At 36.4% G+C, this 17,834-nt stretch overlaps 1 non-coding gene across 1 annotated transcript; it reads right to left on the bottom strand.

Moving 5' to 3' along the window:
• Positions 1-12,872: 12,872 nt before the first annotated feature.
• Positions 12,873-12,979, bottom strand: LOC141650227 (small nucleolar RNA R71). The gene has a single exon (XR_012546273.1). It is a non-coding gene; the product is annotated as a small nucleolar RNA R71 (small nucleolar RNA).
• Positions 12,980-17,834: the final 4,855 nt, after the last annotated feature.

The following is a 17,834-nucleotide window of genomic DNA, read 5'->3' as shown; positions in this document are numbered from 1 at the left end:
TCATCATTGTCCATTTTCATCCAGAATTGAAAACTCAAAAGCTTCTTTATGAAAGAAGGTATTAGCTCGTCATTCTTTAATGAGTAATGAGTTTTATACATTCAAGGATGATAGCTCCCACTAAATTCCATGTCTTCACATGAGAATTTCCTAACTCCCACTCAATTCAACATATTTCGAAATTGACTTCTCAATCGAAATTTGTCAAGAATATAAATATAAATTGCTTTGCCAAGTTACTAGGATAAAACCATATATGTTCCCATCATATCCTTTCAAAATGCCTATTTTGAAGTGATCTCATCTCAACCTTACGGAAAGAGATTTCAATTCTCTAACACACTCATGTCATAATGATGTGTAGCAATGTCATTATTCAAATATAAACAATATCTAGAATACGTCCTTCGGAATACTCTTTCGGAAGGAGGATTAACCATTTCCTAGCGAGGTTAAGCAATGACATTTGCGTGGTTAAAACGTTGGCTATTGAAGATATCGGAATATCAATCTTTGCAACTTAATCTGGATCATAACTAGTATGTTACTTTGATCCTTTTAGGCTCTTAAGTAAAACTCATGATTGAAACTATTTGGTCAAAATTTATCATATAGAACTTAGTAAAAAACTTGTTAAGACTTTGCATTAGTCATTTTCATCCAAAACTTCTTTTGGTCTCCTCGCGTAGTTATCTTGAGAATATACTCTTATGATTACTACACTTGGTCTCTTTAGTCATATAGAACTAACTTGAGACCATAGATCTCATCTATTCGGCATACTATGTAAATAGATATACCTTTATTCAAATCATTTTCTCTTGCGTAGATCTACATTTACACAAGTACACAATTTGATTTTTGTCTTGTGTGTTGTGTCCTTATTTTTCTCCCACTCTATCTTTAGAATGAATACACTAAACATTCAAAGATAGCATATGAGACACACATTAATGATGTTGAATTATAAGGAGAACTACCTCATAGGTTGACTAATTGTTATTGATTTCATATGTGTACTCGGTGATTGACATACCTTTAAGAGAGTTCATAGACTCAAAATCGCTTTATAAATGATCATACACAAGCCTTAAGCATGTGGACATATAATGAAACCCGTCATTATAATTGTCTATTAGATCATCTTAAGTGAATAATCTTATGTTTCAAAACGCATGCATTTAAAGATGAAATTTTAGAACATAAAGGATAAATGATAAAACGGGTGACTTGGGTTGCAAACCAAGTCACCAACATCCAAAATACAAACCATTATCCAAAATACCTTTCCATGTCGAACACGGAAACTTAAAGTTCTAAAATCCAAAACATTACTTAAAATAAGACAATGAAAAACAAAGCTCCATAAAAGCTATCCTTAGCTTCTCCATGGTTTCTCATGCTTGTTTTTCTTTTCCTTTGTCTTTGCTTGGTGGAGGCCCTATTTACAATAAAAAGGGAGATACATTATCACAACTTTGCATCATAATACCATAGTTGAATTAGAAACATAAAAGAAGGTTAGTCATTTACCTACTGGAGTGATCTTTCCAGCTTTGATATCACCAAGGTATTTGGAACAATTCCTCTTCCAATGTCCCATGCCATTACAATAATGGCATTTGTCAAGAGGACCCTTCTTGACTTTGGATGTGCTAGCTTCACAAGACTTAGCTTTGGTGAATGTGGGAGCTAGCTTCTTGCCCTTTCTCCCATTCTTCTTGAACTTCCCCTTACTCTTTGTGCTTATGTTAAGCACATCCTTGGGAGGGTACACATTTAACCCCATGTCCCTCTCGGCTTGCACAAGTAACTTGTGCAACTCCTCAAGAGACACATCCTTGTCTTGCATGTTGAAATTCACCCGGAATTGCACATATGCCTTAACCTTAGACAAGGAGTGTAGAATCCTATCTACGATGAGTTCTTTGGGGATTTCAACCTTTTGAATCTTCAAGGTCTCGACAAGCTCCATGAGTTTGAGCACATGAGGGCTAACCTTTTGGCCCTCTTTGAAGTCGAGATCAAAGAATGCCGCGGCCGCCTCATATTGGACGATCCGCGGAGTTTGTGAAAACATGGTCACAAGTTTGGAGTAAATCTCATTAGCATTGCCCATTTTAAAGGCTCTCCTTTGGAGTTCCGCCTCCATCGCAAATATTAAGACATTTTTCATTGCGGCGGACTCCTTTTGGTAAGTCTCATAGGCTTCCCTTGTGGCCGCGGTGGACCTAGTGGAGGGTTCGGGTGGAGAGGCCTCGGTAAGGTAACGAAGCTTGTCGTCACCTTCGGCGGCTAATTTGAGTTGGGCATCCCATTCGGAGAAATTTGACCCATTCTTTTCAAGTTTACATCGATCCATAAAGGATCGGAGCCAAGATGAAGTAGCGAGTGGTTTAGCATTAGGAGTTGGTGTTGCCATTTGTTATGAAAAAGAAGTTGTCTACAAAACAAAATATAAGGAGTAAAACAATTGTCATTTTAATTATACTCGTAAAAATGAATGATTTAAACAAGTTTTATGCATTTTTCTAGTGACCTCTACCCAACTAGAATAAATGATTCCAAGACCCAAATTCATATCGACTTAGGCACGGGGTAGCCGATGAAACCCTCATCAATATAACTCGGTGGATTAACCTTTTAATCGATTCTACTTTTAGAACTCTTGGTCGATAAAATTACTCTAATATTTATCTATAGCCCAAAACACATCAATAAGGGCACGGGGTAGCCGATGAAACCCTTATCAATTACTTTTGTTGAGTTCAATCCAAATTTCGAATAAATGTGTCCATTGTCCAAACCCACATTAACTTAGGCACGGGGTAGCCGATGAAACCCTCATCAACATGAATTCGGTGGATTAGACATTTATCACCCACTTCCCCTACGTAACAAGGTTTGTACCCCGGGGTAGCCGAGTGCACTCCCTCGCGAAATAGGTTTTCATGGTTTCTACTATTTGGTAAGGCTATGTCTCAATTGATTGTTTTAGCGAGAGGTCATGTCAATTTATTATCTATCACGTTTTAAGTGAACTAAAGCGGTGAACTACGATAATTCGAATTGACACGGTCGATAAACTCGATAAAATAACAATGCATGTTTAGTTATGGCGATTTAGCGATGCATGTGACATAAAATAAAATGCAAGCATAAAAGTAAATAAATCCTAGTATGGCCTTTCCTAAAATAGAAAAACTATTAATCTATTACATATTCGGAAACCAACTCCATTGGTCCCTTGATCTTCGGTTGTGGCACGCATCTCGAGGTAACACCGTCTTTATGTATCGCCATTCTTGAAGAAATCCGTCTTTTGGAAACTCCTAATGAATAAAATTACATAATAAATTACATAATTTCCTATTATACATTTGTAATTAAAATAAAATAAATCTATTAAATTACAAAACGGTGATACGAGATCACAATAAAAATTACAACCGAATCGATATTCCCATACATTTCGGAAATACCAATTAAAATCTAAGGCCATACTAAGTAAAATTACATAATTCAAAATTACATAAATTAAAAATTATGACAATCATAAAGAAAATGCAGCATTATAATATGTATGAACATGCTCAATTTTTATGCTAAATCGCCTTTTAAATAGCCAATATCGTATATTACTCGGTTTTTACGGATTTGCGTGATTTCAACATTTTATAATCACAAAAAATACATAAACTCATATTTATGCATAAGTTAATTACCCTAACCTCTTAGGACTCAAAATATAGTCTTCACTAATAATTTGACCATAATTAACCTTTATTTATAAAATTGTTCATAAATGGACCAAAAATTACAAAAATAAGCCATTAAACTTCAAATAAATCGAAAAATTTCAAAAAAATTCAAAATTTGAAATTTACATTCATGAACATTCTGGAAAAATTCCATGACACTCATAATGTTCAAAATCTTAGGTTAAAAATTTCGAAAAATTTACCGGAAAAACAATGTTGCGGTTTATCGATTTTTAATAAAATAATCATAAAAACATGGAAAAATTATTCTCACTAACTTTTCAATTTCAGATCTGAAAACGATAATAAAAAGCAACATAAGACGTTTTTCCTAAGTCATAGATTATGTTTTTATTAATTTTCAACTAATAATGTCACTATTTATGCTATTTTTCTTCAAAAATACATAAATCATGCTAAAAGACTTCTTTATAGCCAATTATTTTACACACATCTTGTAAAATTGCATGTGACAACATATAAATTTTCTATGACCAGATTCGAAATTTAACTCATATTAACCTATTTTTCTCTTAAATCCGAATTTAATAATGAGAAATTCATTTTTCGAGCATAACAAGTCCAAAAATTATGAAAATTTACAGATTATCTCAAAAAAATATATGTGACAACATATCCAAAAATCAACTTAAAATTCGAAGTATAGCTAATTTTCGACCAAAAATGACATTTTTACTCATAAAATCACATTTAAATGCCATTATTGTAAAATATGAACAATAAAAATCCGAAAAATTAACCAAAATATCCTAAAACATTTTAGGACCAGAAATATTAACATGCATGTAATAATTTCGTGATATATCATAATAACACAAATTTTACAAGTTTTATTTGTTATTCATATAACTCGGAAAAACTTTTAACCAATTTGCATGCAAACAACCGTGGCTCTTGATACCGATTGAAGGAAATGTAGATTCATATACATATTAACATACTCATATATGTCTAAACTAATTTGTCATAAAATTAAAACGGATCTTATGCATGCAAACAATAAAATAAATAGAGGAGAAATCATGTCCTTACATTGTAGATTTCGGCTATTAGGGCACAAGAGAGATCACCTATCTCTCTTGTTCTTGAGCTTTTCCAATGGAAGAATAAAGATCTAAGTGTAAGATCTCTCCCTATGCTTTATACCCAAGGCTCCTCTTAATATAATTAATATTACAAATACTAGTTATAATATTAATCAAGGTAGAAAAAATGGAACCAAAATATTTATAAACTCTTATATATTTCGGTTTTTAGAGAGATAAAGAGGAGGATTTTATTCTCTCTAAAACTATATTTTTGGATGAGTGAATAATTGAATGAATACTCTACACTTAGAAGTGAAGTGTTAAGCAAAAAATCTAAGGCAAAAACCCTTGCCTTTCCTTGGTAAAACCGGGTAGGAGGGAGTAATTAGGGGAGCCAATGCATGAAATTGTTGCTCTTAACAATGTTCATAGGCTTGCATGGCTAGACTACTTTTTAATCATTATGTTTTCTTATTAAAATATAAACACAATATTAAGTCTATTCCTCCTCTTATTTTCGGACTTTTTACATAATATGGTGTCCATATTATTTTTGTCAATTGTCTATATGTTACATGTCACATGTCACATATATTTGTTATGTATTTTTAACTTATTAAAAATCAACGTATTAATAAAAATACGTCACATACAAAATCGACTTAGTAATATCATAATTACTTGTACCAAAATATTTTACCAATTATAAATTACAACTGATTGCATTTATAACAATTCATTCAATTTAATTGTTACATTAAACAATTATTTTATCCGAGTAATGATACAATTCAATTTCTCAGACCGTACCTTATTTAATCACATTTCAATATGATACGTAAATTTTACTTCCAAAATCGTCCGTCAATTTTCAAGTAATTTAATTAACTCGTAACATTATAAGATTAATTAAATAATCAATTAAGAGTGATGCCCTATAGGTATGACCTAGGGGGTCAACTGATCACCACCGTCACACGACAAAGAATGTCAAACTCTAGTCACCAATCATTACCGATATATGTTGACCAGTTGACAGTAACAATATTACTTCCCAATTGTATTCATTTTAATGAGACTTAAACATGTGATCATCATGATCAACAGTCGTGATCGCATTATTGTCGGAGGACACATATTCCAACAGTTATAACCTGGCTCTTGGTACAAATTTGGACTAAAACGTGATGCTTTAAGAAAATTACGAATTAAACACATGAATGGACTGTTAAAAAAGACGAAATTAAGTGAATTAGGACTTGAAAACAGGCTGCTCAAATGCTCGAAATTGAGTGAAATGATATGACTTGAACCAAGCACAAAGCTAAGATTCAAGCCTAAGAGTTAATCCAAGTACAAAGAGATGGATTCACTCAACTCCAAGCACTTAGCAATGGAGGAACTTCTAGCACTAAGCAAAGAATTGAAGTAGAAAACTTGGTTTTTAAACTTGTATTTTTATCTCAATCAAATCTGAATGTTCTCATTAGGTTTGCTTGGTTTATATAGACCAAGGCAATATACGATCTCCACCATTAGCTAGCAAAAGAGGACAATAAAAATAGCCCCAAGGCCTTAGATCATCTAAAAAAAAAGCTGAAATGTTGAAATAAAAGTAACAAAACATAAAGTATGTAAGCTAATAAGACAACCCTCCATGTTTGGTTGCTCTTGCTTATTTATGAAAAGGATGGACTTCTTGTGTTGTAAAGTGAACCGTGTTTTCCTGAGAATAAGACCCAATTGCTGCAAAAAGAGTCCATATAGCTTGCTTGATCAAAAGAGGAAGGTTGAAAGCGACAGTTGCCCTTGCTCTTAATACTGCACCAAAACATATAGACTGAAAGTGCCCTTAAGCTAATTTTTGATAGGATCATTTTTGGGTCAAAAGATCCTAGACAAAAATGCTCTAAGCTCTCCCTAGCTATCATTTTGGGTGGTAGTTGCATGACTTAGGCTGTTTTGGTGGCAGCGGATCTCACATGTTGAGTTGGTGAAAAACCAGGTGTAATCATGTTTGAGTTGTTGCCACTATTGTTCCACGTTTTGCCCATATATGGTAATAACAAGCATTAATACTAGAGCATATACACATTTCTGAACCTATAGACCTGCATTACTGAAGCCTCCCATCAGTGCTCTTCTTGTTGGCATTAGAAAGCCATACCAGTCAGCTATCTGAGCAATAATACTAGCACTATAATCACACTCAAAGAAAAGATGGTCCTGAGTTTCAGTAGCATTCTCACAAATGCAGCAGCTGGCAGAGTTGTAACGATGTTTATCATTTAGATAATAAAAGACTCAAAACAGGTGATCCTGATCAATCTTATTTATGACATTGTCGATTAGGACACATTAACGAGAAACGCATTAAAAGCCTAGTGTCGACTGGTATAATTAAACCTTTTGATTTCGAATCATTTGGTACAAGCGAATCTTGTCTTCTTGGCAAGATGACTCGTTCACCTTTTCTAGGAAAAGGATCTCGAGCTACTAAGTTGTTGGGTTTAATACATACTGATGTATGTGGTCCAATGACAGTCACTGCTAGAGGTAATTATGACTATTTCATTACTTTTACCGATGACATGAGTAGATATGGGTATATCTACTTAATGAGGTATAAAAGTGAAGCTTTTGATAAGTTCAAAGAGTTTCAGAATGAAGTAGAAAACCAATTAAATAAGAAGATTAAGGCATTACGATCAGATCGTGGTGGGGAGTATTTAAGCAATGACTTTAGAGATCACCTTAAAGACTGTGGTATTGTATCTCAGTTAACTCCTCCTCACACACCACAATTAAATGGCGTGGCTGAAAGGAGGAATCGAACTTTATTAGATATGGTTCGATCGATGATGAATCAAACAGAGTTACCTAAATCATTCTGGGGTTTTGCCATTTTATCTGATGTACAATCACTTAATAAAAGTCTCACTAAAGCAACTGACAAAACTCCATATGAGATATGGAAAGGGAAAGTCCCGAATCCGCGATACATGAAAGTATGGGGTTGTGATGCGTATGTCAAGAGCAAGTCTGACGATAAGCTTGCACCTCGTTCTGAAAAATGTATTTTTGTAGGCTACCCTAAGGAAACTTGTGGATATTACTTCTACAATAGTAACGAGAATGAAGTGTTTGTTGCTCGTGAAGCTGTCTTTCTAAAAAAAGAGTTTATTTTTAGAAGACAGAGTGGGAGAAAATTTAAACTTGACGAAGTTCAAGAGCCACAAACTGATGTGACAGTACGGGAAGATGTTCCTTCTACGTCTGAATCAGTTATTGTTCCTTCTGAACCTAGGAGGTCAGAAAGGGTTACTCGCCAGCCTGATAGATACCTTGATATTATCGAGGAAGATGGTGACTATGAGGTTTTACTTTTAGAAAGTGATGAACCCAAGACCTATAAAGCAGCTATTACGAGTTCTGACTCTAAGCTATGGCTCAAGGACATGCAATCCGAAATGGATTCCATGTACGATAATCAGGTATGGGACCTGGTTGACTTGGTTGACTTACCTAAAGATGTTCGACCTCTTCAGTGTAAGTGGATATTCAAGATTAAAATTGGCATGGATGGACATAAAGATGTCTAAAAAGCTAGATTAGTGGCAAAAGGTTTCACTCAGGTTCATGGTTTACACTATGATGAAACTTTTGCACCCGTTGCTATGCTTAGATCTGTTCGGATAATGTTAGCGATTGCTACATTTCATGATTATGAGATATGGCAAATGGATGTCAAAACTAGAAGAGGAAGTTTTCATGACACAACCTGAGGGTTTTGTGGATCCTAAAAATTCTAACAAAGTATGCAAATTTAAGAGATCCATTTATGGTCTTAAGCAAGTGTCAAGGAGTTGGAATCATCGTTTTGATCATGTTATTAAACAGAATGGTTTTTCTCGAAGTGTTGAGGGACCATGTTTATACATTAAGTTTAGTGGGAGTAAAGTTGTTTTCTTACTTCTTTATGTGGACGACATATTACTCATTGGGAATGATGTTGATATGCTTGCTTCTGTTAAGAAGTGGTTGGGAAATCACTTCCAAATGAAAGATTTGGGAGAAGCTCAGCGCATCTTGGGTATCCGAATCTATAGGGATAGATCCAAAAGGATATTAGCATTGAGTCAAGAAGCCTATATCGATAATATTCTTGACCGATTTAATATGAAAAACTCCAAGAAAGGTTTTCTTCCTCTGGGCAGTGGGATTACTTTGAGTAAGTCACAGTGTCCTACTGAGCCTAAGGATATTGAACGCATGAAATCGATTCCATATGCTTCCGCTATTGGATCGATCATGTATGCTATGATGTGTTCTCGTCCTGATGTCTCGTATGCTTTAAGTATGACGAGTCATTTTCAGAAAACTCCAGGTGAGAGTCACTGGATAGCCGTCAAGAATATTCTAAAGTACTTGAGAAGGACTAAAGATTCATTCTTAGTGTTCGGAGGAGAATCTGAATTACGTATAAGAGGTTATACGGATGCCAGTTTCCAAACCGATAGAAGGGATGATTTGAAATCCCAGGCTGGTTTTGTTTTTTTGTTGAACGGAGAGGTTGTTTGCCGGAGAAGTTTCAAGGAGTCTGTGACTGCTAATTCTACAAAGGAACCTGAGTACATTGCAGCCTCTGAAGCTGCAAAGGAAGCTGTTTGGATTAGGAAATTTTTAGAGGGACTAAAGGTAGTTTCGACCGCCGAGGATCCTATCACTTTGTATTGTGATAACAGTGGTTTTTTTTTCAAGCAAAAGAGCCCAAGTCTAGTAACAAGTCTAGACATGTACTTAGGAAATTTCATGCAATTAGAGATTTAATCGAAAGGAAAGAAATTACAGTTTGTAAGGTTGGGACAGCTGACAACATCGTTGATCCTTTAACCAAACCTTTGTCTCAAGCTAAACATGATAGTCATGTAGTTTCGATGGGGTTGAGACGAATGCCAGAACTGTTGTAAATTATATGATATGTAATAATCAAAATATTGTATTTATTATTTCATATATGATAAGTTGCATTTATCATTATATTCAGTTTTATGTCTGAATTTATATACTTTGTTTTCTCCAAATAGGTTGTAAAGACAATGTCGAACCTTACTAAATGAATTGGATTAACATTGTATTTTGTCCCTAGTTACTTAATGAGGTGACGTCTCGGAGTGACTAGATTGTAAGGTGATAGATGACAGGTTCGATTGTCATATGGTCATAGTGATGACTGGTCGATTACATAGGCAGATTATGAGACAATTTGTCGGACAGTGACCGTTTATAAAGTCCTTTTTTTGCTAGGTCGTGGCGAGGATTTTTATTTATTCCTTCGAGTCAATTCTTTAGACTGGTGACTATTTGTCTGAGTTGGTACGATTTTCCGGTGGCTTTGGTTTTTGTTCTAGGTCGCACCGTAAAAGGAGGCCGATGAGCATTTACTGGGTCATTGTGATCTGTATCGAACGAAGGAAATAGGTCAATAGGATTGTCCATTTATGTCATATTTTATCTAAGGGCCACTCGAGGAGAGATGACTGTGAATGCGTGGTCATGCTCGAATGAGATCTATAGTAGATTATCCGGTCAGACAGTCATTCTCCTGATCGAGGAAACCACTTTATGATATGATCACGTGCAAGAACGACCTGAAAGACATCTTGCATTGAGTGGGAGATATTATTGGACAAGAGAATTGGTAACGCACACTTGTTCGGACAAGTGGGAGATTGTTGGAGTAGTGTCCTCCACAATGAGTGCGTTTACATATTAAATCTCGTAAAAGAAATATCAGGGGTTTATCTTTTTATTTGTCGGCTGGTCATCGTTAATCGGTAATGATTGGCTGACTAGAGTTTGACATTACTGTCGTGTGACGGTGGTGATCAGCCGATCCCTTTAGGTCACACCTATAGGATGATACCCAAAAAGAAATAATTAATTGTTTGTATGAGATACGAGATAATTAATTCCTTGTATTATTTGACTTTTAATTAGTCACGTAAATGTATTATTTGATGACGGGTTACGAACTCGGGGCAAGGAGATTTATTATTTAATTATGTGATATTTAAATAATAAATAAGTAAATTAGAATTTATTAATTAATTGTTAATTAATTAATTTTATACGATATGTGTATATGTTTTGAGGTGGAATTAATTAGTTATTAAATTTTACAAGAGGTTGTAAAATTAGCTAAGTGGGTTAACATTGATACATTGTATGTTGATAAAATGGTCTTATGATTACTTAATGGTTAAGTAGTTATTGGTAGTTAATTTTTATTATTTAAGTGTTAAATAATTAAATTAATATTTAATTATGTAAGTGTTAAATAATTAATTTTTATTATTTAAGTGTTAAATAATTAAATTAATATTTAAATATAAGACTTATAAGCATTTGGGGGGCAAATGTCGAAAACCGTAATGGACCGATATAAGTCCATTTGGCTGATTTTTTAGAGGACACCAAGTGTCCTTTTAAGTGGAAAATTCCACTTAGATTTGTCTCCCATATTTGGCTATAAATACCCAACTATTCACATCATTTTATAAGTTGGAAAAATTTGAAGAAAATTGTGTCTTTGTTTGGGCACTTTATCAAGAGGCCATTTTTCTTCTCATTTGTTCATCTTCAAAACACATATATAAATTAACTAGTAATATTATCAAAGTAATAATATTATTTGGTACATCAAATATACAATAAACAAGGTTTACTACTACATATACCTAGTTAGTATTTTAGTAGTATTTTGGGTTGATTCTTAGGTGCTTCCTTAGGAGACCATCTATTTTGGTGGTTTGTTGTCTTGGAGGATCATCCATTTTCATAGCTCAAGAATAACATCAAGGAAGGAGTCCTTGAGTTGTGCCCAAAACTTGCATTAAACAATGTAAGGAACATTTGTCTCAAGATGGTTTAATACCATCTTTTATACTTTTATTTGCATGCATGTAGATTTACACCAGTTTAAATTAATTTGTAATTTTAATATCATAAGATGAGTATTAATATGGTCTAAATAACTAACACAACTCCCATGAACCCATGACACCCTAGTGCCTTTAATCTATTGTTTACAACCCCTTTTAATTGCCTTGCTTTGTTTTCATTACTTTACATTCATCTTGTTGATTAGTTTAGTTTATCTCCTACCTCAACCCAAATTGTGACACCCTTAGACATAGCTACTTGCAATTGAGAATCCTACATCAATACCCGTTCCTTGGGATCCGACCTTTACTTAACTCTTTACTAAGAGTAGTTTGTGAAGTTATAAATATTGTTTTGGTTGGTAGCTTTTGACGACGAGTTTGAAACCGACCAAAAAATGGCGCCGTTGTCGGGGACGGTGTTAAATTGATTTGATTTTCATTAATTCTTTTTAGTTGTGTCTTTCTTTATCTTGAGAAAGTTAATCTCCTCAAGGTTGTTCTAATCGTTTTCAAGTTGTTTGATATTTTGCATGAATAGGAGATCACATGGTAATTTATTACTTATTGATTTCGAGATTGAAAGAACCTTAACCAACAATAGAAGAGTTGCTAGAGGTACATTAAGAGTTGTAGGTATTGGAGAGATTGTGGACATTAAACCAAATAACATTGAGTTCACCAACCCTTTTGCGAGAGAAGGAGAGGATAACCCAATACAAAACCCACCACAAAATCAACCCACAATGCCTAAATTTTCATCACATTTCGTACCAACCGAGGAGAACCTACCAAATGGTACTCCTACGCCACCACATCTAACCGGTAATTTCATTGCCAAATCCGCATTCATACAACTAGTTGAGAGAAGTCAATTTGGAGGGATGCCTAGTGAAGACCGTCATTCACATATGGAGACTTTTTGTGACTATTGTGATGCGATTTCTCAAACCGGAGTTACTCAAGAACAAATCCGATGGGTATTATTTCCTTTTTCTTTGATCGGTATCGCAAAGCAATGGTTGAAGAGCCTAGACAAGGCTACCCTTAGTATTGACTCATGGAAGAAGTTGGCACTTGCTTTCTACAAGAAATTCTATCCTCCAGAGAAGACCAATATGTGAGAGCCCAAATCACCGGGTTTAAGCAAAGAGATGAGGAATCATTGTATGAAGCATGGGAGAGATTTAAGGACACTTGTTGTTCTTGTCCACACCATAGACTTAACGAGTGGTTCCTTGTGCAACAATTTTGGAATGGTCTATATGTAGACTCCCGTAACATTATCAATATGGGGTCCAATGGAATGTTCACCGAAGTTGATGACAATCAAACATGGGCCAAAATCGAAGAGATGACGGTTCATAATTCACAATATAGTAGACCTCGAAAGGCTACTAGAGGAGGAAGGCATGAGATAGATTCCATCACTCAATTGGGTGCTCAACTAAGTGCACATATTGACACCATCAATTTGAAGTTTGAGAAGGCCATGGCTAAGGTTGATGAAGCTTCCAGATAACTCAAACAACATGTTAATGCTATGGTGGCATCATCCTCAATTCCAAGTGGAGTATGTGAGAATTGTGGAACTTTAGGACATGACCAAAGTGAATGTAGGGAAACAAGTGAACAAGTGAATGCTTTCCAAGCATACAAGAGTGGCACCCCTTATTCCAACCATTACAATGAGAATACCAAATTCCATCCAAATCTCTCATACAAAAGCGAAAATGTTTACAACCCTCAACCAACATACACCCCACCTCCAATGAGAAACCAAGCTCAAAGACCCTTTTACAATCAAAGCCAAAGTTATCAAAATCAACCTTCTTATAATCAATCCAATGACCAAAGCTTTGATGTTCAAACAGCGGTCCTCCAAATGCAAAAGAATCAACAAGAATTTTTCACCCAAATGCAAAAAGATAGCCAAGCCAAAGACATCACCATCAACAACTTACTAGCCCACACCAAGATGCTAGAAATTCAAATGACTCAATTAGCATCTTCTAACTCTAAAAGACAAAAGGGGCAATTACCACCTCAAAGTAATCCTCCAAGACATGAGACGGTGAGTGACATCTATTTGAGGAGTGGTACAAGATATGAGGGGCTAAAGAAGCCAACAATCGATGGAGATGTTAAGAATGCTAGTGACAAGTAAAGAGTTGTGGAGAACTCTAAGGAAGAAGAACCCACCACCAATGAAGTTTCAAAGAAGAAGAATGAAGAAAAGGCTAAAGAAAAAGAGCCTATTGTGATTAGACTTCCATTCCCAAGTCGTCAAGCTAAACCTAAGTTTGATGAACAAGTTGGAAAGTTCATGGAGATTGTTAAGAACTTAGAAGTCTCAATCCGATTCACGGAATTATCAATCATGTTCCAGCCTATGCAAAATACATGAAAGACATTCTTACCAAGAAGAAATCCATCCGGAAGCTAGAGACTATTGCCTTTACCAAAGTTAGTAGTGCTAATCTACAAGGTAATTCCCCTCCAAAACTCAAAAATCCGGGAAGTCTCTCCATTTTATGCACCATTGGCGACACTACAATTAACAAAGCATTATGTGACCTTAGAGCAAGTGTAAGTGCCATGCCATACTCAGTGTGCAAGAGGCTAGGAATGGGAGAACTCAAGTGCACCAACATTACGCTTTAAATGGCGGATCGATTAACAAAGATACCTTTAGGGATATGGGAGGATGTGTCCATGAGAATTGGCAAGTTCTTCATCCCGGTAGACTTTGTCATTGTAGACATGGAGGAGGATTCCAACATTCCTATCATTTTAGGAAGACCTTTCTTGCACACCGTGGTAGCGGTAATTGATGTGAAACATGGAGAGCTAACACTTGAACTGGGGGATGAGACAATTACTTTTAATCTTGACAAGACAATGAGAGCTCCCCGACTACATGAGCCATGTTTCATGATGGACCATTATAGCCGAGAAAGTGATAGGAAGAGGTTAGCATCTCAATGCAAAGATCAAGCTATAGGTAAAGAATCACCGCCCATATGGAAGAAGAAAGTGGATAACACTGAAGATGCTCTATCCGGAGATCAAGGGAATTCCAACAACAATGAGAGTTTGAATAGCTCACTACCAATCATGACAAGAAAGGAAGAAGGCCTCATTGGCCATGACAACAAGAAAGAGGAGTTGCTCTTGTCAACTCATGATACCATTGGGGAGCAAATAGATGAAGTGTGTGGTCTATGGGATGACGAATTCGATGGATTGGTCAATCCCTATATTGGCAATGCTATGACCTTAGACCAAGGCTTTGGTGACCATCTTGATTCGAGTCACCACCATGAGGAACACAATGAGCAAAGGTCTATTGAAGATCTTTATAATGAAAATGAACAAGCCTTTGACTACTTCTACAAGGTGTTGAGCAACATCAACAATACCTTGGCTATGCCCCCTTGACATCTCATTCAAGAGTGAGAGTTTGGTGGAGTCCTCCCTAAACCACCATTTGTAAATATTCTAACCCTTAACTTACATTTTACTTCTTGTATTGCATTTTTGTCAATTTTGGATTTGCAATTTTATACTTTGATCAAGATTTTCATAATGAGAGAAAGTGAGGGAGGGATTTTAATGTGTTTTGATGTGTAGTGTTTGATCTAGTGTGGGGATAGCAAATGCCTAGGCTAACCGAGCCTTAGAAGTGCACCCATAATGTTGAACAAAGGAATGAAGAAAGAATGAAACGGGAAATGAAGATCCCCACGGGTGGAACTGAACGCGTGGGTGCAGAGGAGAACCCAAGCGTCCCAGGGGGAATCCGCTTGAGCTGACTATGATCCGAGCGTCCTGGTTCTAGGAAGTGGGTCTTGGGAGTGCTGAGATTGAAGAATTGGGTCTGTTGCAAAATCTGAGCAGATTATATTGAAGACGCTCGTCCCAGTCTGGAAGCCGCTCGGCTTGGCAAGGATCTGCGTGTCCTGGCATGTGCAAAAACTTAAAGTTCACACTGACTATAAATCCGAGCATCCCCTGTAGAAGGCGAGCGTCCCCAGAGAAAAGATTCGCTCGTCTCCAGCAGAATCCGCGCGTCCTAGCACGGGTTAGAAATTCCTAACTTACTGACTGAGGATCCGAGCGTCCCCAGTCCAAGACGCTCGTTCCATGCTGCTACTTAGCCATAACACGGGATTCACCCTCCTTCCCCAATTCATTTCTTTCTTATACAAACACAAAAACACACCCTTTCTCCCTCAAAACCCTCAATCCCCTCATCAACAAAACACAAATCCTCAACCAAATTCACCCAAATCAAAACAAAACTTCCTAAAATCAAGATTAAACTACTCCTTTATCAACAAAAGACCACCCAAACATCAAAATCCTCACAAATTGAATCGATTTTCTAGGGTTTGAGCACAATTTCGAAAATCTTAAAATCGATTGGGAATTGATTGAAGCTTGAGGAAACAAGGAGCATTCAAGCACAATATTGGTTTGTTGATACAAGTTTGACAAGGAGAACAACATGGCAAGAACAAAAGATGGAAATAAGTCACCCACAACCTCAAATCTATCCAAAAGGCAATAAGCTCTTCTTGCCTCAAAGGCTATGGTAGTGCATCAACTAAGGGTGGAGATTTAAGAAATTGCTACTCCTATGGTGGAAGCTACACCTACTCCAGTCATAGAACAATTGCAAGATTATCTGGAGGTAACTTTCATAAACGATTCTCATAGGAAAGCATTTGTATCCCTTACTAGAAATACCATTATTTCTACCAAATTCATATGTCAAGATGCCTTAGACAAAATGGGTGTGCTTGGGAGAACTAAGACATTTTTTGAGTCCATGAAATTGCTTACCCTCTTTGAAATGCAAGAATTGACTTATCCTTCCCTTACCATGGAGTTCATAAGCTCCTTGAAGGTGACTAAGGTAGATACTCGGAAAAATGCTGAATTCCGCCTTGAAAACAAGGATAGACGAATGTCTATGAGTGAGTTTGGCAAAGTGTTTGGTCTTGAAGAACATTATCATTATGAGAAAAAAAATCCTTCACAATATGATGTCGCACCCCTTTGGAAAGCGATCACCAGGCGAAATTTTGAGTCTTTCCGGGAGTGCCATGTTCTATATATCGACCATCCGGGTATAAGGGTATGACACAAGTTTGTGGGAAACACTTTAATTGCAAGAAAAGGCACCAATCACCTTACCGAGCTCGATTTTGTCTACCTTGAAACTACCATGAATATGAATAAAAAGTTCACCAAGAAATACAACATACTTCAACTCTTACTTGATCGGTGGCTTGAAATTGACAATGGTAAAGAAGGAGCGGCTTTTATCGTCAACGGAGGCTTAGTAACATGGTTAGCCAAACACTTTAACCCGGATTTTAACAAAGACAAGACATACAAACCGGTTAAAGGAGGCAACCTTCTTGATTTGACCACTATGATCAACAAGTTTCAATGGGTCAAGAATGATAATCTTAACAACAGGTATGAGTGGCTCACTAAAGAATCTAAGTCCTTCATCTTGCCTAGCAAGATATGCCGCATCAATGTCCGAAGTCCAAGCTACCTACTACCCGTCTCCGATGAAGCCGAGATGATTATGAAGCAACATAGGGAATCACATGCCGAGCCCTCCTCCTCCTCTATTGTGACTCCACCATATCCATTTTCTTATCATGAATTCACTCCAATTGGCACTAATGTCGAGGTAGGCAATGACTACTTGACTCAACTATTGCAACATATGCATAAGGAAGCTCATGAGGATCGGGTCAATGCTTACCGAGCTCAATATCCGCCCCTCCTTCATTTAGATAGGCAAGGACTACTTGATCCTACATGTTCTTTGCCTAGTTGGGCGGATAGGGAGGTATTCTTCCTAAATGATTCTAGAGATGCCAACATGGATAGTGAAGTTGCTAAGGGGAAGGAGATTGTTGTTGATGACGGGAAAGGTAGTGACTCTTTCCATGAGGAAGAAGTGCAAGGCTCAAGTGATGATAAAGATGGTCAAGCCTCTGGGTCCATGGAGGTAGATGATGAAGATGATAATGAGGAAGTTAATGATGATAGCA

The sequence above is a fragment of the Silene latifolia genome, chromosome 3, assembly GCF_048544455.1.
Source record: "Silene latifolia isolate original U9 population chromosome 3, ASM4854445v1, whole genome shotgun sequence".
NCBI classification, from domain to species: Eukaryota; Viridiplantae; Streptophyta; class Magnoliopsida; order Caryophyllales; family Caryophyllaceae; genus Silene; species Silene latifolia.
The sequence above is the reverse complement of the archived record's forward strand: the minus strand, read 5'-3'. Positions and strand labels throughout refer to the sequence as shown.